This window comes from Pinus tabuliformis, chromosome X, assembly GCF_031772625.1.
Source record: "Pinus tabuliformis cultivar Carrire ecotype Pingquan chromosome X, CPIR1, whole genome shotgun sequence".
Classification (NCBI taxonomy): domain Eukaryota; kingdom Viridiplantae; phylum Streptophyta; class Pinopsida; order Pinales; family Pinaceae; genus Pinus; species Pinus tabuliformis.
In genome coordinates, this window is record NC_142308.1 from 1275860503 (window position 1) to 1275882900 (window position 22398).

Here is a 22398-nt window from a genome sequence, read left to right on the forward strand (position 1 = left end):
GTCTTACTCTGTGTGTTTGTGATGGATTGAATAGGAAAAATGTTGTGAAATGTTGTTTGCAAAGAATGAATGGTGCATGTTTCCTGAAAATTTTGTGCCAAAAGTTCATCTGCAGCATGGTATTGATCATTCCTCAATTCTTCGGAAACATCAGGTTGAGAGAGGAACAATTCTACCAAATCATCATTATCATGTTCTTGAAAATCATAGATTTGGTTGATGCTGAAAACAGATTGAACTTCTACCTTATCATTGTATTTATCATCAAGCCATAAATTGTGTGCTACTGCTGGTGACTGTGCTGATGGGTAAAGAGTGAGTTGTTTTCTTTCAGTTCCTCGTGAAATGATCATATTACCCGATCTACATCCTATGAATGCATCAACAGTTGCTAACCATGGTCTACCAAGGATGATAGGGTGTCCTCCTAAATTGGATTTTGGCTGAAGAACTAAAAAGTCCACTGGATACTCCTAAGAGTCCAGTGAAACAATTATGTCCTCCAAAATCCCTTCAGGAATCACTTTAGACCTATCAGCGAGTTCTAGAACAATTGTTGTGTGCTGCAAGTTTGTGAGCTGGAGTGTTTTCATGGTTTCAAGAGTCATCACATTTATTGCGGCCCCAAGATCAATTAAGGTGTTTGGAATATGTATGTTGTTAATGATTGTAGTGACTCTGGGAATACCAGGATCAACATATTTTTCCATTGAAATGGTGTTTGTCATAAGGCCAGCTAAATGTCCAATAACATGAATGGTTTGTGGATCAACTCTTTTCCTAGTAGGTTTCTTAAGGCACAGTTCTTTGATGGCTTTAGTATATATGGGAATGTCTTTTATGGCTTGTAGTAGCGGAATTTTTATGTAGACATTCTTTAGCTCATCTAAAACATCAAACTGTGGTATAGACATGGGAGATTTTGTTTGGACCAATCGGTCTGGAAAAGGTGGTGGATGCAATGGTTGCATTTGTTTGTGTTTGATGTCATCATTTGGTTTCCTTTGAATGGGAGTTTCATTTTCATTTTCTTCATTTTCTCCTTGTTTTTCAACTGCTGGAGATTCTTTGTGAAGTACCTTCCCAGACCTCAAAATGATATTTTGCAAGGGTAATGTGGGATATGAGGGTCCCTCATCTACATTGTAAGCTGGTCTCTCTGCTCTGTTATTTGGATTTGGTACAGGTTGAGCAGGGATTTGAGTAGGTCTAAGAGGTTGTGGGTTAGATGGAAGTTGTAATTGTGGTGGATTTATTGGTGGAGGAGCAGGCAATGCTTGTTGAGTGGGTTGGGATTGATGTGGGTAAACAACTTGCTGCTGAGGATATTGCTGATATGATTGAGGATATGGCGAATATGGCTGATGGTATTGTTGATATGGCTGCGAATATGGTTGGTATGGTTGAGGGTATGATGGATATTGTTGAGAGTATTGCTGAGATGGTCTCCATTGTTGTTGTGGGTAACTTTGGTGCTGCCATGGCATGGGTACATTCCATGAATTCTGAGCATACATCTGATCATGTGCAGGAAATTGTAAATTCTGATTTCGGAACATACCTTGAGGTGGAGGTCTTGGCTGCCATGGTCTCTTTGTGCCCATAAAATACACATTCTCCATATTTTTATTGGCTGCCACATTACAATTTTGCAAAACCTTAACTTTAGAGCAATGAAATATATCATGATTTTCAGTACAAAAGGCACACACTTGAATATTTTCTAATGGGCAATCTTTTAAGGCATGCTTCTTCCGGCATTTTGGACAAAGATAGCCATCATTTGATCTTCCTCTTCTTGTCTTTTCTTAGCTTTAAGAGTGTCAATTTGGGTCCCTAATGTACTCAACATATCTGTTTTGAATTCCTCTAACAAGTTTCCTATTTCAGCTCGTGTGACACTAGCTGAAGCAGATTTTGTGGCTTTGGATGATATGGTTCTCTTTCCAATTTTGGCTTTGCTCCTAGAATACTTTTCACATAGATCAGCAATTTCTTCGAAAGGTAAGGTGGAAATATCACCTTTGCCCATCAAATTAAGATCATCTAAGTATTCCTCTCGAATGCCCTTCAAAAATATTATTCTAATGAGATCAAGAGTCATGGATCGATGTTTTGATTTCTGTAAATTGTAAGCAAATCGTTCCAAGTACTCCTCTAGACTTTCATCCTCTTGTTGATTCATCCTAAAGATATCATCTTTAGAATCCTTTGATCTACAATAAGGTTGGTATTTCCTTAGAAATATTCTCCGCATGCCATCCCAATCAGTGATTGCATGCTCACCAAGTCCCATGAACCATTTTAGTGCTGATGCCTTTAATGTTGCTGGGAAGAGTCTAAGCCTATGGGCATCATCTGTGTAACCATATGTTCGACATACAATGTCAAACTCAAACAAGAATGAATCTGGGTCTTCTGAAGCCATGCCATAAAAGTTTGGTAACACAGAAGGAGGTATGTTCTTCATTTTTATTTCCTCATCATGATTATCTTCTGGTTCGTGGATAGGAAATTTAAAAGTTGATTCTTCCTCCTCTCCTTGATCGTGTTGTTGTTCAGGAGTGGGTCTTCTTGCTGATCCTCCTCCTTCATCAGCCATTTTTATAGATTCTTCTGGTGATTTGATTGCTTGTTCGGTATCAATCGTTCCAAAGAGTTGTTCTAGAGATTGTTGAGTTATTTTTCTACTTTCTCTCTTTGCAGAAGATTCAGGGAGATGTTTCTTCTGAGATTCGTGTGCCAATTAGATTTGTCTCTCAATAAGTGTAAGTCTTTGGCCTGATTTGTGTTTATCCTCTAATCTTTGTATGGTGGTTTCCTCAGCTGGTGTTGTGTGTTCAGTTTTTCCCAAAAGTTCTGCTCCTGGTGATAGGTTAGTTTTTGGATGGGGGGTTTTTGTGAATCTGCCTCTATTATCTCTAGATCTAGGCATAAGCAAACACGATTTCTAAAGTGACATTCAAATCTATGTTGCGTTTTTGGTTGTTTTTGTTGATTTATTTATTTTTTTAATATTTTGATTGATTTTTTTCGAAATCCTCTAACTACGCCTCCCTGGAAACGGCGCCAAAATGTAGTGGCCAATCTAGGGTGCTAGATTAGACTAGATTTATTATCAACCAGGGTAAGTAAACTTCGAGGCATGCGTCTAAAATCTATAGACACAAAGGATTCCTAACTAAGTGTTTGTTGTGATAGGCGACAGTACTTCTTTACAGAAGGTTAAGATATGTTTCCCCTCACCTTAACACTCAGATCACGTAGGTTATCTAACTGTCCTAAGGATACAGCGTATGGCTAGACTGAGATTTTAATCCCCTTACAAGGATGTTGTGCATAAAAACTCTATCTAGTTAACACTGAAGCATTCATAAAGAAATAAAAAACACACTGAACTTTAAATACATAAACAAACAGAGTCTATGGAGATGCTTTAAAACATAACGCTGGATCAAATCTCTTACAAGACCTGGTTCAATGATCTAACGATAAGATCTTCAAGCTATCACCATAAATACCATTTGTGAGAAATCGTAATCAAATTGACAAAATCATGAGCATGGAAATAACATTAAACAATATGTGTTTTATGTAAATTCAAAAACTATGGAAATAACATTAAATAGTATGTGTTCTAAGTAAATTCAAAAGCTATGGAAACGAAATGAACAATATACCAATCCACGCAGGGCCCGTCCACGTTTCAATGGTACACTGGAATGAACTCAAGCAACGAGAGTATTAACGCATAGACAATGCTGGAGTAAAATCATAATTATATTCAAACGCTGAAGATTGCAATCACATATATGAATTCGGTTCTCAAAACAATAGACAGAGAATAATCGTAACTTGTCTCTGAAACAAAAATAATACACAGCCTTTATCTGCCTTCCTATCTGAATCGAATGCACATTCATTAAGCAGATGTTTATGCTTTTACAGTGGAGTGATTTTTGGTCATCCTAATATGAACCGATTTCCAAAAAAGACAAAACGAAACCGGTTTGGAAACCATGGCTTTTACTGCCTTTGTAACCAAAAGGCTGGGGTTTGACCCAGCGTTGACCGCATAACTAAGAGCTTTTGATCTGCTGTAAAATCGATTTTTTTCCATGCATGTACATTCAGGAGCTCGTTCCTATCCATTGCTTTGGCTTGCCTATCATGCCACGTGTCAGATGATAAACCATTTACATGATGTTATGTCTTCCTGTAACCTTTTTGTTGAAAATTCCTAATTTCTAACATAAAAATTCATAAAAAAACTTTAATGCAAACTAACAACTATAATGTTATTAACTAATCAATTTCGATGGATGTAAAGGGGTCTATGGAGGAAAAAGATAGACAAATGATGATGTTTTTAGAAGAAAAAGATGGTAATGGAATGGTACCAACAGGTAGTGGTACATTTAGAGTTGAATCAATGCAGTGTAATATCCAATAATGTAATGATATTCTAGTTATGCACTTGAAAATCTCTACTCCTCCAAAAAGATATCAGTCTACTTGAGTGGTGCAAGTTATACAATGGAGGATATATGTCTTTGTGCCATAACCTTATAATCCAAATGTAGGAAAATCATCGTATGTGTGGGAAAATCATCATAGTTACATGACATTGTTTAGTATAAGTAAACGATATTTTTATCGTTAGTATTATTTCTAAAATATGATATGCTAATCTCCAATTTCTGATATAGCATGCTACACACACAACTCACACATTTCATTTGCATATTTTCTTCCTTTTTAGTGAAAACTTTGTAAGATCACCCCATTTTCTGCAAAAATATATGAATAGAGAACAACTCAACTGCTCACCACAATAGAAACTAGTAACCCAATAGACTTTATTTGGACTAGAATAAAAAAAACTTATGATGACCTCATCTTAAAATAATTTATTTAAAGCAATTGTGTTAAATTTTATATTGTATATAGTCTCGAGGGTTAGCTCAATTAGTCGAGGTCTTGTTAATAAAGTACCTTGTGATTGTGAGGTCACAAGTTCAATTCTCTTCGACACCCTCAAAATTAAACTCTACTAATTTAGCTAACAAAACGTGATCCCTTCAAATTGATTTACTTAAATTTTCTTTGAAAAAAATAAAAAAATAAAATCATATTATATATAAAACAACTTTCCAAATAATACGTCATAATAAAACCAAATCATAAAAAACTTCATATCTGAAAACAAACTTGAATTTAAATTGTTATGTGACACAATTATTTTTCTTAATGTCAACATTATGGTTAGAATCAAAACCTTAATGACTTTGATTAAAATCAAATTATTTTAAATAATGTTTCTACAATTAAATCATATATATGCCCATGTTTCGTCACGCAAGTTTGTTATTATTGTAAAGAGATTCAAGATACTTGAGTTTTCAAAGGTTGTACGTTAGAAATTAAAGGTTTTCGTAAAAATTCTCATAAATCTTCACAATAACGTAATAGATGTCATGAACTATTTGATAACTAATTATTATAAATTCATTTTAATATACATTTATGGATGTAAACCACTACAATATTCAATGATATTGTTGTGTTTAATTTCTCAAATGTTAAGATGCAACATCAAATCACTTTCCATTAATTATAATTTGAATAATTTTCCAAAGCTTTTCCTTGCCTTACATTCTATCATCACTTGGAAATTATAATTTGAATAATTTTCCAAAGCTTTTCCTTGCCTTACATTCTATCATCACTTTTCTATTTAGCTATAATTTGAATAACTATGTACAATGTAATATTAAGTTAGTTTACATTTCATTTTTATTTTTATTGATTAAAGTTAAGATTTATGCAAACTTACAATTTTATGAAGAAATAATGTATGATAAAGATATGTTTTTTTAAATCATTTTATTGAAAATTTCATAATAATGTTTTAATAAATTTTATATCAAAATTTAAATGACTATATTAATATTATCTAAATAACTTGTTTAATCTCTAAACCATAAATATATACTAAAATCATCTTCATTGTAAATCTATACTATTTTCATTATAAACTTTTTATCCATCTCATTTTTTTCTCTCTAAATAACCTTAACTACATCATTCACCTTTAACTAAAATGTTTTTCTCAACATTATAATTACATTTAATCCATTAGTTTTGGATAAAACTTTCACATTTATATAAGGAATTGCCAAAAAAAAACAAAGATTTCTTTGAATTTTCTTGGAATTGAATAAATTGTTCCGTAACCTATTCTTAATTTGGTAAGGCTAATGACATCATTCATCTTTTAACACAAATGATTTTGTAACACTATAATTGCATTGAATGAATTATTTTTAAGATGAAACTTTCACATTTTTTTCAGATGTTACTTTAAAAAAAAAAAATCTCTTTAATTTTTTCTTGGAATTTAACAAGTTATTCCATAACCCATTCTTAAAATTATTTTAAATTCTTCTTGAAATTGAATGGGTTATTCTCTAACTCATTTTTAATTTGGTAAGGTGAACACTTGTATGATTTGATTATATCCATTTTCTAAACTTTCACATTTATCTTAAAAATTATTTTAAAAAACCTTTTAAATTCTTCATGGAAGTGAACAAGTTGTTCCTTAACTTATTCATAATTTAGTAAGGTGAATAACAATATAACCTTCACAATTTTACACACACATCTTTTTAGTTTCTTATAAACTCTTTCTACATCATCTCTCACACACACACATTTCTTTTTAGTTTCTTATCAACTTTTTCTACATCCATCCCTACTTCTTTATTAACAGTTCTCCACCTTATAGAATCTTAATTTACTTTTGGTATTGTCTCATTAATGGTTTTTTAGTTACATAGTGGAGCAAATTTACTATCAAGTTTGCATATAAAATTTCTATATAATACTTTTTTTATGTTTCTTTGTATAGTGTTAATTTGAAGGATGGTTAGCTCAATAAGTATGGCCCTAGATTTATTTAGTTAGCAACATTTTTTCACAATCTATTTCTTATTTAGAAGATTGGCTTGAAAGGATTAATGTCTTGTCTATATATTGTTGTTATTTTGTAACTTTAGAGTTATTTGCCTCAAGCTCTACATTAATGTTTGAATAATATCACTTGACTTAGATTAATGATCTCATTAACACATGCCTTCTTCAAGTATTTCACCATCACATATTTAGCCTCCGTCATTGCAAATATTTATTGTATTTGTTTCCTCAATCCTTAATACTCTTTGATGTGATGTGTCCACATTCATTCACTTTAATCACAAATAATTTTTTCTCACCCATGTTTTAGTTCCCAGGTCCTTTCTCTTTTCTTTGATTTTCATGTCTCTACCATATCTTGGAGATACACCTTCTTTGAAAAAATCGTCTTCTTTGGATTTACCAGTAATTGTTGGTGCCATTAAACTCAATGGACTTGTTGTTCTGATTGGTGGGATTGCATCATTTTTCATGTGCCATGCTACCTCTCTTTCATTTGTTAGGTCTATTCTTACATATATTATTACTCTTCCCACCAATGCTTCTCTTGATTTTGGTACTTTGGGGTTTACTTTTCCCTTTCACAACTTGTCACTCTTATTTTCAAACTTCTTTTTCTTTCTACCTTCCCCATCTTCATGTTTAGGTGGCTTTTTCAAATTTTAGGGTCTTCTCCATCATCATCATTGTCGTCTAGAATCTCTTATACCTTAAATTGTTGTTGGAATCATTACTTATACAATTATTGTTGATCAAGGATTAGATGGTGTTGATGCTACTTTTAATAACGTGAGACTTATTAATGCAACTTAACTAGTGTAAATCCATCTTAACTCTAGTTTTATCCAACATTGAAAGGGATCAAGCAATTATTGAGTTTAAATATTTTAATGCTTAAAAGGTTATAAGTTAATATAGATATATGTTGGTGTGTGTGCACACATGCACATTATATATGGATATTTCCAAGAAAAACCCCATGGGGAAAACTAAGGAACACTTTCTCACATTCATAGATGGCATTTCTAGTAAACCTTTCAACATAAACTATTGCACTTAACCCAAGGGAACTCTAACTCAATATCTACTACCATGGAACTAGAGAAATGCACAACAACATTGGTGACAACCAGTTGAACAAACCCCTTGGAATAAAATGTTTATAAACATCTCATCCTACCCTCAAACAATTAAACTAGAGTGAGAATGTTGGTACATTGTCAATATAAATTAACTCACAAGGGGCAGACATGTCAAAAAATGAGATTTGAACTTAAGTGGGAAGGATAACTTCTATTCTTAACCACCCAAGTACACTCAGTTAACAAAAGCACATACATTAATTGATACTTGGTATTGTTTTTTAAATTTTTAATATGAATTTTATTTTATTTTATAATTATTTGATTGATAAATACAAAATATTACATGACATATTTATCATGTATTTTTTATTCTTTCAAAAATAATTTATTGGATCTAGAATAAGTACCATATTAGAGAGAGTTGGGCACATTGAGTTGTAAAATGTACTTTACTCCTCTCAACACAATTACTTTATGCCTTTAAACATATTTCAATAAAACAAATCTATAAACCTTATCCACCAAAGTAGTTTATAATAGAAAATTTTGTACCTCAAGTAAATCCATATATATAGTTACTTTAAACATATTTCAATAATACAAATCTATAAACCCTATCCACCAAAGTAGTTTATAATAGAAAATTTTGTACCTCAAGTAAATCCACCAAAGTAGTTTATAATAGAAAATTTTGTACCTCAAGTAAATCCATATATATAGTTACATAGAAACAATTACATTTTCAAAATTCTTGTAAAAATGTCATTTTAAGGATAAAAATGTTATGGTAGTTAGTATTTTATTATATAAATAGATTTATATACATCATGAAATTGTGCCTTATAATGAAAGGAAGCACAGGTGTGGAGTATACTTCATACATTAATTGATGATAGAAGAATGTACAAAAGCTTAGAGCACAACAATTGCAAATAATTAACAAGCCATTAACAATATGATTTGGTATACTCATTGTATTATTCAACAATGAAACAATTATACTACATTTTAGTTTCTATGTACTTTCAACCAAAGTGGTCACTCAATAGACCAATGTACCCACTTTTAATGAAGTTATACCATACATTTTACAATAAAGTATCCATTAGATAAACTTTAATCATATGTAATAACATAGATAAATACGCTCCCGGATGCGGGTGTCTCCTACGCGTAGCAGCCCAAAGGCTCGTCACATGGGCAAGTGTCAGCCCAGACGAGCCACGCAGTACCTGGCAGATGGTTTCTTAAGGGTGACGGCGGTCGATCCTCAGCGAAATTTAATTCCAGCCCTTTCAGTCTTAATGGTTCTCCTGCGAATTGGTGAGATGGCGCTACATAGGCCAGAAACCTCTGTCATTTTCCCGCATTCTTTCATAGAGTTTGGGCACCCAGCGGCAACACTGGAAAATCCTTTGGTTCTGTGGGGGACTTCGCAGGGACTTTACTGCTCTTTGGCAAATTTGATAATGCAGCGCGAGCGTCCGAGAATGAGCAGCCGTCGAGGAAGCTCAAGGGGTCGAGCTTCTGCTTAGAGGTCGGCAATTTCTCCCTCTTCCTCAGTTGAGGTCACTTCGGACCATCACTGCTCCTCGGGTCGGGCAGCAGGCCGTGGCAGGGCACCTGGGTATGGCGAAATCATGGAATGTGGTCACACAGCGCATCCCACTGTCAGGTATAGAATACCCTGCACTCTAGCAAATTCTACATTCATCGTCTCGGTTTCTGTTGAGCATTGTGGTAATTCTAGAGGTCAAGTGGAAGCACCGCAGAGAAACCCTCCTCCGGTTCAAGGGATTGTTCCCACAATTGATATGCAGGTGCCTACTATCGATCTGCAAAGCCCAATCAAGGAAAGCTCTTCCCTAGACTCTCAGGCTACCCTTGTGGGCCCAAGCGAAGTGGCTCAGAGGATCCTGCTCTCTGATTCGGACGACCCCAAGCACTTCAAGGGCAAAGTGGAGGACGAGCCGCATACCACCGACGATGAATAATTCAACCAACAGTTCGCTCACAGTGGCCGGGAAGGGAAAGCTTATCTTTGTTTTCACTCATCGTTATCTGTATGTGTTTGGTTTCAGTCCAGATTTCAAAATCTATGTGTTGGCTATCCATATGTTCTATGTGTCGGCCATAAGCAATGTCATGTGTCGTAATGTTAGTCTGTCATCGCCCCAATTTTTGTACCTGTTCAATTTCGGATATGTCTAAACATGGGCAAACTGTCAATCTCTCGACAGGAGTTACAGGGCTAAGACCCTGTTGTAATACTGATGTAATTTTTGACTTTTTGTAATATAATAGATTAGCCTGATTCAAAAAAAAAAAAAAAAAACATAGATAAATACGACTAATTACCTAAAAATATAAATTCATAACTATAAACTTGTAATTAGTTTTACTAAGAATAACTTAACTATTTTATAACTAAATGAAAGTTAACCATATTATACTTATAAATTTAATAATTAGTTTAAACAAAAACTTAAAATAACTTTTCCATTATATTTATCTTGGATGGTTGGGAGGAATATTGAGATGCATTAATATAAGGACTTTGAGCCTCGTTATTAAAAATAAATGGTCTCTCAAGAACATAAACATATATCTTCTTACTATAAAATATAAAGATATTTTCCATATTAAAAAACTTAGAATAAATTCTAACATAATTAATCTAAGTATTTTATGATTTAGTCAAAATTAATCGTAATTATATTTATAAATTTCAAAACTAAAATGAATCAAGAAAAAACAAATGTTAGAAAAATCATAAACAAACCAAATGAAACAAAAACATGAATATATCTCTTTCTCACAGAAAATATAAAAATATTTTCCATATGAAAAACTTAAAATAAATTATATTATAATTACTCCATAATTAACTTAACTATTTTATAACTAAATCAAAATCAACCCTAATTATATGTGTAAATTTCAATTAAAAAATTAAAATGGATTGAGAAAGAAAACATGTCAAGAAAAATCGTGAAGAAACCAAATAAAACAAAAAAATTAATATATATTTCCTTATATAAATATATTTTATACATTAAAAAAATTTAAAATAAGTTCCATCATAATTAACTGAACTATTTTATAAATAAGTCAAAATTAACGCTAATTACATCAAAGGTGTTCCTATGCTAGGTTGGACTCGTCATATTTATCCAATCACATTCTTCGAATTTCGTCTTCCTCTGTCCAATATTTTTTTACCACGTGGAACAGATCACTCGTAACTTGTTGCGGAAGCTTCGACTTTGTTTTCAGAGTTGTTTGATTGAGCCACAGTGCCAGCGTTGCTTTCTTAGATTGAGTGCACACTTAAGCCAAATGACATCCCAATAATGTTGGTCTCCCTGTGGCATTCCAACATGGAAAAGCCCTACAACCTCATGCCTTCTCTGAGCGTTGTGGTGGCCCTTGCCCCTGACATTGAATCATAGCTATGCGATTTTAATCCCAATGTAAAAGACATCAACGAACGTAAACACCATATTTATGTGCAAATTGGGGGTAACAGTAACAACACAGTCAATGCAGATGTTGAAGCAAAACCTTATCTCAATCCATAACACCACAACTCCACACTGGTTATGACTGGCAATGACACTTCTCAAGTTCGCCCCCTGCCATGCGCTTGGATTTATGCACATTTTTTCTGATGGAGATAACATCACAAGGAGACGAGATTCAATATTTCATCTTCCCCTCACTAGCAGCAGAAGAACAAGGAGGAGAAAGAGCTTGTCATGCAAGAAATTGAGATGCAGGGCAAGCAATTGGGAAGACTATATATATATATATATATATATATATATATTCGATTTCAATGACCCAAATGACTCGAGCTCTGTTGTTACATTGACCCTTGAGAGATAATTTACTCTCCCCATTGACTTCTACCAAATATACCCACGTATTTTATTTTTTCTTCTCCTCTTTCATCATCTTGGATAAGTCTATTGGAGTATTTATATAAAGGGTAATTTGAATGGATTCACAGGTATTAGGAGTGGAAACCCATTTCTTGGGGGATGGGATAAAGAGAGATTACGAGGCAAGGGTTCAAAGGGTTCACGATGAATTCTACAGCGACGAAGTTCTCACGGGTCGTAGACAGTTTCTCTACATAGTGCTTGTCACACGCTATCGAATCCTTGTTCAAGAGGAGATCACAACCAAGGTCTCATTGAAAATGAGGCTGAAACCTTGATGAGGGAGGTTCCCTGGAACAAAGTAATTCTAGTTTGTTCAAGTCTTTCATTCCATATTTCATAGGTTTGCGGGGTTCATGGATTTTTTATGTTCAAGTTGGACAATAGTTTTCATTTCACATTTCATGGATTTGGATTGTGGGTTTTTTGGATTTTTATGTTCAAGCCCTCCTGTAATTTTATAGGAAAAAAATGCTATCCAACATTTGTTGAGAAAATTGGGCATGGTACATATAAACCTCACTATATTTTAATTTCTATGTCAATGAAAATGTTCACAGTAGTGGCCTCTTACTAACATAATGATTGATTTGTGGAGGAGTGAGTATGATTTTTTACCAAATAAATGACATCCTACTCATTTGTGTGTGGTGGAAAATGATGAAAATTGAAGGTTACTTCAGTTTGATGTCATAATTATACAATAATTAGAACAGATATAAACACATGCTCAATTTGTAATTATACAATAACTAAAACACATATAAACACATGTATGCATTGACGCCATTGACATATATCTAATTATTTGATATGGATCCAATGTCTGTGATTCCATTGAGAAAATGCAAAAAGAGACATATACAATAACATGCATGGGACCATCTACCTTTCTTTACATATATACAGTCGGGATATGCAATTTTTGTTTGGTCTACATATATGCAGTTGGAGACTGGAGGTTCCTTCATCTTGATGTCATAATTATAGAATAAGTTGAACACATGTAAATGGAGGTTTGATTTTCACATTGATATATATGTGTGTGTGTGTGTGTGTGATAGAGTCGATGGTTGGGATTCCATTGAACAAAAACAAAAAGAGATGTGATTTCTGTTTGGTCTACATATATGCAGTTGGAGACTAGAGGTTCCTTTATCTGGATGTCATAATTATACAATAAGTTGAACACATGTAAACGAAGGTTTGATTTTCGCATTGATATATATGTGTGAGAGAGAGAAAGAGATAGAGATATGGAGCCAATGGCTGGGATTCCATTGAACAAAAGGGAACAAAGACATAAACAATAACATTCATAGCCATTAATGGGATCATCTATATTTTTCCACCAACCAAAGCAAATATTTGAATCAAGTTGTCTTACAACTTGTCGCTCTAACAATGTCCCATCAATATTTACTATTTGAATAATCTCCTATGGATTTTTGTTTATATTTATTGAGCACTCAAAATGGGCCTCGAAAAGCCATCTAGCAATTTTAGAAATTTTATTAAAATAGGTGGACTATCTACAATTTGATCTACTGAGTTGCATTATGTTGCCTCAGAAATCATAATTGTACATCCTTCCCCATATCACACCACCTTTGTATCATTTTTTGATGCCCCATTATTACAATATTAAAGAATTCCTGAAGAATTCCTATCAAAGGTTAGTAAATTGGTAAGTTAGAGGTTTGTTTTGCCATAATAATGTCTTGCTCCATTTCAACTTAGTCTTAATTGTGACCATTAACTTGCTCAAGAGCCAATATCCCTGTTCTGATCTCATATTTATGTTCTAAGTTCTATAATGCCAACTGTAGAGTTTCAAGGACATTTGTGTGCATCTTCTCAAAACAAGAATTGTCTAGAGGTGATCATATTCATACTAGAAAATTTGTGCATTGAACTCCTTCAAGTGATTGAGCTACCATTGTTCTAGGTTGATTCGAGTGACTCCAATTGACATGGTTCATCGATCACCTATCAAGAAATCCGAGATCATCATATTGATCGTCCACACACATATTTTTTTGATCCTCGATGGCCACGATGTCGACCACCACTTTGTCGTCCAACAAATGGCAATCTGTCCATGATAAAACGACGATGCCACTATTTTCATTGAAATATTGTTTTGACAACAAAACTATGTTATGATGAAAACTATAAGCGAAATGTGGGTGGGGGCGGCTCCCTCGTTGTTTTTGAATTCACTAGGTGGGGCATCCACATTATTCCAACACATGCCACCCCGCTAAAGTGGTTTGGCACTAGTAACATATTGTAGGTTTTCTTGTGTTTCCACACATTTTGTTTAATATCCCTAAAGGATCCCTAAGTTAGACACATTCTAATGACAAGGAAAGGAGCAGTTGAATATTTGGTCGTTTGAGAGGATCAAGTGTTATTTGTACTTTTCTGCATGGTTCGGGACTTGCACAATACAATTAGTGATGACAACATGGTTGCCAATGACAAGTAGAAGAAACTCGTAATTGGATTTACCAATATCCATATCTTCCTTCACAAAATGAAATAGTATTTCCATTATAAGGTATTTCCATACCATCTTGCTAGTGCCAAAGAAAGGGCCAAGTTCAGTGAAGAAGGAAGAGACCTAGCTTAGTTTAAACACTATTTCATACAAGTTATGTTTGCTTGCTTTTAGATTGTCTTTGATCTAGGATACCATTATTAGATTTGGATAATGGAATCTCCCAGATATGGCACATGATGGGGGCTAAGATTATCTTGGAAATCTGGAGCAATGACTACCATTGGTGAAGTTACATATAGAATTAAGGTCTTCTAAAAGCTTGATAGGGCCTTACTAGAGTTTCTCAAATCTCTTGAGCCATAGAAAGGTAGACTAACTTATTCAACAAAATTGTTACTTTTTTCTTCTTGTTAAGGAGGCATGGTTTTTTGCAAGAGAATATTTCAAAAATCCCTCAACTATTCTAATTCCCATTTTTCTATTGATAGCAAGAGTGAAATTGCTCAATTTATTTAGAAAACATAGAACACAAATCTTTTGACTACAGAGATAGCCTCTTGTCAATATTGAAGAGTTTCTACTAGCTTGTTTGAATTTAACCATTTGAGAATCAACATTATACAACTCAATTTTTTCCTTTTAAGTATTTCTTGAAATGTCTCAAGGGATCAAGTGATGTGATCCTCCACAAAAATTTTCCTTTTTAGGTGAGGATAATGCATATTTGGAGAGGTGTTAGTGGACCAACCTTCAAGTATTTGAAAGCTTATCTTAGTTGTGTTGAATATTCCATGGTAAACATATTCTACAATGTACAATAATTCCTACAGAAAACTAGACAACCTAAACTAAAAAGATATCTCAAAACGACTCTTAGTAATAAATGCTACAATTTATAAACATATTGCAGAAAACAAATAATAAAATTTAATAGTTGACTATCAAACGTGTCACTATTCTTCGTTTATTCTGAACATGAAAAATTAAACCAACGAACTTAAAACTATGTATAAGTAAGTAAATTTGTTAATGCCCAACAAATGACCTCAAAACTAGGTCAATGGGACTAAAGAAGAGTACAGTCAATATGACTATAATGTGGGAGTGCAAGCACATCTCCTAGAAAAGTGGTAAAAGCAACATATATAGAGAAAGAAACCAATGGTAATGTTGCGGCCATATAAAAACTGTGGTATAATAAATCACCATGTTTGTAAGCCCAATATTTTTACTTACACCACTCTGATTTATGGACAGTGCAAAGAGGGCAATTCGCAAAAGGCTATCCATCTCTATAGAGATATGATTGAATGTGATATGAAGCCTGATGTTTTTACTTATACCTCCCTAATATGGGGGGCACCACAAAGAAGGAAATATTTGGGATGCTCTAAAGCTATATGCAGAATTGTTGAAAAATAGTTTGGTAGCGAACGCTCTCGCTTGTAATGTTTTAATCATTACACTCCAAAATAATGAAGAATTGGAATTGAGAAGTGCGTTATGATGATGGTAAGGGGCTCGATTGACGAAGACTGAGGGCAGGATTGGAGCAGACGGGAGAACGAGCAGCTAGGGTTTATAGTCTTTAGCAGGTGTTGAACTCCATGGAAGGCCGCAAAGGAGGGAGCTCCACTCGCTCCTACAAGCAGGCTGTAGCCAACCGAGGTAAGAAGCCAATAGAAGAGGTCAGAGGTCTTGCTGAAGAAGGGAAAGAGAGCATGGAAGAAGAGCAAGAGGGAATCAAATCAAGGGAGAATAATAGCACAAAAGAAAAGGAGGAAGACGATAACGAATAGGGAGAAAAAACCAAGGCACATAAGGGACCATGTAAACCCAAAACTGAAGTCACACCCAAAGTAGTTTTGAATGATCCTGCTCTGCAGGCACATAGGGACCACATGCGGACATATGCTATCATTTGTAAATTCATGGGAGTATGGCCCATTGAAAAGGAATTACAGACATGGATTAAATACCATTGGAAACCAAAAGGAGGCATTGACCTACATCTTGGATCAAAGGGATTCTTTACTGTGGTCTTCACAAATATTGAGGATAAAAACAGAGTGTTTGAAGGAGGGTCCTACTTCTATGCAGTTGCTGGCCTCTATATGAAACCGTGGATGATGAACTTTGTCCCGGAGTGGGAGACTTTCACTTCAGTTCTGGTTTGGGTAAGACTTTACTCCCTTCCTCTTGATTACTAGCAAACAGAATCGTTAATAGCCATAGGAAATAAATTATGACGTTTTGTCAAAGCTTCTGAAGCCACCAGAAGGGGAAAATACACTTCCTTTGCATGAATTTGTGTGGAGATGGATCTCTCCAGAGCTCTACCAGATGAGGTTATCTTGGAAGATTTTGATGAAGAATGGGTACAAACAGTAGATTATGAACATATTCCATTTAGATGTCGCAGATTCCATGAGCATGGACACCTTTTCAAGGATTGCCCTCTCAGTAAAATAGAGAACAAGAGCAAAGCTACCACAATGAAAGATACTGAAAGCTTTCACAAAGTGAGCCATAGAGGAAAAGGGGGCAAAAGGGGACTTAAGCAACATCACGCAGAAGGACCTCAAGCCAGTCGGAACAGGTAACAAGTACTCGACGAAGAATAAGAGATAACAAAAGTAGATCAGGGAATGGAGGGAAGTCCAGAGGAGAAGGAGAAAGAGGAAGACAAAGATCAAACAAAGGATAATAATAAACAGAAAGAGGATATGATGAGCTATGTAGAACTGGATATGGACCAGGAAATGACTCAGAGCGAGATGGAAGTGGAGGACCATGAACTACAGGAGATTCTTGATAGAGAAAACCTAGATTTGGAAGGGTTCTTGAAACAGGGAACCATGGGAGGGGTAGACTCGTTACCTCAAGAAGAGTTCACTAGAGTACAACAACTGTACTTATGGAAAACCCAGGCTAAAGGGATGGACAGGAAAAGTAACACTGCAATACAGTGTAACGAAGGTGTGAAATCTATGAAAAACACACCAGGATTAGCACCTAGATGCCTAGGAAAGAAAAGAGGCAGAAAAAAGCAGAATGAGCTGTTGATGGAATGTGGAAAGCTAATGATAGATTCAGGTAAGATGAAAGACCTAACCAGTTACTCCTTCACAAATATTTAATGATGAAGTTCACTTCTTGGAATATCAAGGGTCTAGGTAGTAAAAGGAAACAAAGATTACTTAGTAATAGAATGAAACAAGAAGCTCCGGATATGATTTTTATCCAGGAAACTAAATGTTCCATTCAGAAAATCAGAGAAATATATAGCAAATGGCTCAATCGATTTGAGTTTCTAGAAGTCAAGGCAGAAAATACAGCAGGAGGCATTCTTACTCTTTGGAACCCCCAAAAGATTGGTATAATAGATGTTGAGGCTTCTAGAAATTATTTATCAGTGGTTATTCAACCTGTGGGGGATAGGGAGACCTATCTGGTCACGAATGTTTATGGCCCTCAGAGAATGGATGACAAACTTAGGTTTCTAGATTCTCTTGTGGATCTCAGAGAGAGATATGTAGAGATACCATGGATTTTGGGTGGGGACTTCAACATGATCAAATCACTATCGGAGAAAAAAGGGGGAACCAGAACTCTAAACAAAGACTCCTTAGCTTTTCAAACTTTTATGGATACTATGAAGCTAGTTGACATTGTTTCGAGTAATGGTCTCTTTACTTGGAACAATAAAACAGGAGGAGAGTCTCAAGTAGCCTCAAAGTTAGACAGATTCATCAGCTCAGAGGACCTTATGCTCAATGATAAGGAAATGGTAGCGAGAATTCTCCCCTTTGGAGGATCAGATCACTGGCCAGTTCAACTGGAGGTCAAGGGCGTTGGTACCCCCAGGAATAGACCTTTTAGATTTGAGAATATATGTCTCACCCATCCAGATTTCATCAGCAACATTTCAAGTTGGTGGTCTGAAGATTTGCATATTTAGGGTACAAGTATGTTTCTTCTTCACAAAAGATTAAAACACATCAAGCTCAGGTTAAAAGATTGGAACAAGAATGAATTTGGCAACATTTTTAGGGGAAAAAAAGTTGTTGAATACAAATTGCAGGAGCTCAACCAAACTCTTATCACAGATGGCTTTGATAAAGTCAGAAATGATAAAGCCACCAAATTCCAGCAAGATTGGGAGAACTTATGTAAACAAGAAGAAATATTTTGGAGACAAAAATCTAGAGTGCAATGGCTAAAAGAAGGAGAGTGAAACACCAGATTTTTCCACAGATCCACCTTGGCAAACAGAGCCCATAGTAGAATCTCTTCGATCAAGGATGAGGGAGGGCAACTTCTTAGTTCCCATGAAGACATAGAAGTTGTGTTAGTTTAGCACTTTCAGGGGATAGCAAAGGAAACCATTTCAGACAGAGAGCATTTCATCAAGGACTTAACAAGACATATCCCAAGACTAGTGTCCGAAGAGGATAATTTCAACCTCAATAGGCCAGTGACTGAAGAGGAGATCAATGAGGTCCTCAAGGAAATGCATAATGGTAAAGCGCCAGGTCCTGATGGTTTCAATGTTGATTTCTTTAAAGCTTGTTGGAATATTGTTAAAAAGGACATTCTGAATGTAGTAGAAGACTCAAGGAGGAATAGAACTATTCTGAAGGCACTCAACACCTCCTTCATCTCTCTGATCCCTAAACAGGACAATGCCCTAACTCCAGATAAGTTTAGACCCATCGCATTGTGCAATGTGGTTTACAAGATAATATCCATGGTTGTAGCCAATAGACTCAAACCTCTTCTTCCCACTCTTGTGTATGGGGAACAATCTGGTTATGTGGAAGGCAGGCAAATTCTCAATAATATCATTCAAGCACAGGAGGTGGTGCACTCACTGACTAGCAACAGGAAGGCTGGAATGATCATGCAACTGGACCTAGCCAAAGCTTATGATAAGTTGAACTGGACCTATATTAGGAGGGTTCTTATTGCTTTTGGGTTTGATCATAACTGGGTTAGATGGGTCATGGCCCTGGTAACTTCTTCCAGCTTTTCAATTTTGGTAAATGGTTCTCCCTCCGAGACTTTTATTCCTTCAAGAGGCCTCAGGCAGGGTGATCCACTCTCTCCCTTTCTCTTCATACTCATGATGGAAGGACTTGGTCGGTCTATCAAGAAGGAAAAAGAAGATGGAAAAATCAAGGGTCTCCAACTTTCTGAGAATGGACAGCCCTTGACTCATCAACAATTTTTTGATGATACCATGTTGCAGGGAATCCCTACAGTCAAAGAAGCTCTTGCATACAAACAACTTCTAAGTGACTTTGCCATGGCTACAGGTATGGAGGTTAATCTTTCCAAATCTAAGATTTTTTTCTTTAACACCAATATTGCTATTCAAAGGAATATCTCCAGAATTCTGGGCTTTCAAAGGGATTCCCTACCTTCAAAATATTTGGGAGTTCCTCTAACTGCTAAACCTCTACATAAGAGCATTTGGGAGCCGGTGATTAATAAGATGCAGGATAAAATCAGGAATTGGACCATCAGATCTTTAAACTTGGCTGGTAGGTTGGTGCTTACAAAGGTTGTTCTTCAATCTATCCCAGTCTTCATGCTATCAGCACTCCCAGCACCAAAAGGAGTCTTACAACAATTTAGAACCATTAAAAGAGACTTCCTCTGGGGTAAGGGGGAGAAAAGTAAGAAATGGGCCTTGGTAGCTTGGGAAAAGATTTGCAAACCTAAAAATCATGGGGGTCTTGGTTTGGACGATCCGGAGGTTCTAAGCAGGGCTTTAGGGGCTAAATTATGGTGGCGTTGGGTAAAAGAACCAAAGGCTCAGTGGGCTAGTATCTGGAAAGAGAAATATGCCAGCACTTGGCAAATTAACGATCATATAAGGATGTCTGGAAGTATAAAGGGCTCATACATTTGGAATAAGGCCTGGGAGAATAGAGGCTTAGTACAAAAGAACAGCTTCTGGGAAATCAAAGAGGGAGATCTGGCACTATTTTGGGAAGATAAATGGAAACAAGAACCGATACTGTTAAAATAGGATTTTGTGGACCTCAAGATAGAGACTGACATCATAGGGTTATCTAAGGTCAAGGATTTTTGGGACCAAACCAATAATGCATGAAAATGGAGAAACTGGAGGAACATGGTTTACAGGGAAGACAACCCCTTGAAAGCTAAAGTAGAGGCTCTTATGAAAATATTGGAACAAAGGAAGATTCTAGTAACAGGGGGGCATGACCAGTTAAGATGGGGCAACAACAATGAGGGTACCTTTAATCTTCAGGAGGCAAAATGCATACTCCTTGAGTTGGATTCTCTTGCTCCGGATAGAATTTGGCAGAATCTATGGAGGCATCAAGGCTGGATGAAGATTAAACTATTCATGTGGCTGGTTTATCATAAAAAAAATTCTAACTTGGGATAACACTCGGAAAAGGGGTGTTCTGGGGCCATCCAGATGCCAGCTCTGTGAGGCCCACGAGGAAACTATGGAACACTTCCTTAACAATTGCATCTTTACCTTTAGGTTGGGGGATTATTTTGCCACCATCTTCGAAAAGACCGACAGGAATAGAGGGAGTATTATCAATACCCTAAACAACTGAAGGCGAATTTTTTTTGATTATGAAATTCTTGGCTCAGCTTGGGCTCCTACGCCTAGCTTCATTATTTGGAATGTTTGGAAAGAAAGGAACAACAGAATCTTCAAAAATGAAAAGAAACCCTTCCAGTGTCTTTTTGAGCAGATCTTGATACAATTTAAGGAGACGGTCAGTACTACTGTGCGAAATCCCCCTAAGAATCTACCTTCAGACGTTGAAATGAGGATTCTCCGACGGTTGGGCTTGCAGGGACTTATTCCTCAGGGCTTGGACAGAAAGTTTTGGATAATGGATACTGAGTAGGACTACTGGTATCCTCCCCCTCAAGGTTTTCTGAAATTTAACATTGATGGGGCCTCAAAAGGCAACCTGGGCAATGCTGGCTTTGGAGGGGTGTTAAAGGATGAAAATGGAAATATCCTTTCCATCTTCCATTGCCATTTAGGCAGAGCCACGAACAACATGGCAGAATTAATGGCTATGGAGTAGTGCTTAAAACTCCTGGTGCAGGATAATCGACATAATGTGATTATCGAAGCTGAATCTGAGTTAATCATTAACTCGGTCAAAAGAATTAGTTGTGGCACGGGGCCGGAGAAGGTTTCAAAACATTGGAGGTTGATCCAGGTCTTTCAACAGATCCAGCTCCACCTCCTGGGCCTATGCACGGTAAGTTTTAACCATGTGTGAAGGAAGGCCAACAAACTGGCAGATTTTCTGGCTAATCAAGGAGTGAATTGTACCATTAGCAGGGTTGCGATGGGTTGGCAAGGGTTGCCTCAGAATAGACTTAAGGAATAGTGTTGCTGCCAAGCGGATGAAGATATGATGGTGTATCGTAATAAAGCCATGGAGGCTGTGTCCAGATAATTTGGTTTCGTTATGAGTTGCTATTTTTTCCTCTTTTTGTTCCTTCATGGGTTGCTCGGCAGATTCTGCTGCCCGGGTAGTTGGCCGGAGGGATGGGGCTTTACTTTATATGGGTTCATAAACTGGTGCAGAGGGGATGGAGTGAAAAGCTGGAATCCGGGCTTTCGTGGCGGCCGGAATACCCTTGATTCTCTTCACAGGGACACAATTCTGCTCGCAGAGTGGTTTTTGGTTTATCGGGAGCCTTTCAAGCTGGAAGCGGTTTTTAAGATTTGGGAGCGATCCCACTCAACGCGCTACACGTGGCTGAGGGGTGGGTACGAATACCGCCCTCATCGCATGCTAACTAGCAGTGCTTTAAACCCGTGCGATATGATCCTCGGCCGTCGGATCAAGCACGACGGATCTACGGT